The sequence below is a fragment of the Pseudophryne corroboree genome, chromosome 11 (genome assembly GCF_028390025.1).
Source record: "Pseudophryne corroboree isolate aPseCor3 chromosome 11, aPseCor3.hap2, whole genome shotgun sequence".
NCBI lineage: Eukaryota > Metazoa > Chordata > Amphibia > Anura > Myobatrachidae > Pseudophryne > Pseudophryne corroboree.
This window is the reverse complement of record NC_086454.1, coordinates 207,074,161-207,075,412: the sequence shown is the minus strand read 5'-3', so window position 1 is coordinate 207,075,412 and position 1,252 is coordinate 207,074,161.

The following is a 1,252-nucleotide window of genomic DNA, read 5'->3' as shown; positions in this document are numbered from 1 at the left end:
CATGGCTCGCTTCGCTCGCCATGCTTCGGGCATGGTGCCTTCGCTCTGCTACCGCTTCGCTCGGCACACTTTACCGTTCCAATCGTAGTCCACGTGGATCGTTAAGTATGAAAAAATCCCCCCCCAAAAAAATGTGAAAAACTCATGTCGACCTTTAGACCTGTCGACCTAGCACATGTCGACCTAGAAACCCTGTCGACCTTCCATCCATGTCGACCTAGTGACTGTCGACCTATAGTGGTCGACCTAGACACTGTCGATCTTCAGACCGGATCCCATCCAAGGCATAATGTCTAATGAATGTGTTCGTCAAAAACCATGTGGCTGCCTTACATATCTGTTCTGCAGAAGCACCATGTTGTGCTGCCCATGAAGGACCTACAGGTGGGTCCTCCGTTTTCTACTAGGTACTCAGCATGCAATATACATCACCACTGGGTGGCTAATGCTTCACTAATCCAGTACTTTAGTTTGAATAGCGGCGGATTGATCTACAGTATAAGCTCTGACAAATGGTCAGTGACGACTGTATTGTTAATATACAGTCTTGTACTGCATAGTGTACACACATATGGTGACCAATGGTCGGACAGACAGAGTAAAAAAACAGGATTTTAGTACCTACCGGTAAATCCTTTTCTCCTAGTCCGTAGAGGATGCTGGGGACTCCAAAAGGACCATGGGGTATAGACGGATCCGCAGGAGCTTGGGCACACTATAAAGACTTAAACTGGGTGTGAACTGGCTCCTCCCTCTATGCCCCTCCTCCAGACCTCAGTTAGAAAACTGTGCCCAGGAGAGATGGACATTTCGAGGAAAGAATTTATAATTTAAACACAGTGAGTGTTATACCAGCTCACACCACAAACATACCGCAAAACATGGCCTTCAACAGAATACCAGCCCACGGTATGAAAAACATACAGTCATATGCTGAGAGAATATGTAACACAACCTGTGTGTCAACCCAACCAATAATAAGAAACCACATGCCAAGGCATGAACAACGTCAGCAATAGCCTGACAGATAAGAAATACCACAAAGTGCCAGCAAAATCAATAGCTGCAGACACAGTACGCACTGGGACGGGCGCCCAGCATCCTCTACAGACTAGGAGAAAAGGATTTAACGGTAGGTACTAAAATCCTATTTTCTCTTACGTCCTAGAGGATGCTGGGGACTCCAAAAGGACCATGGGGTCTATACCAAAGCTTAAAAACGGGTGGGAGAGTGCGGACGACTCTGCAGCAC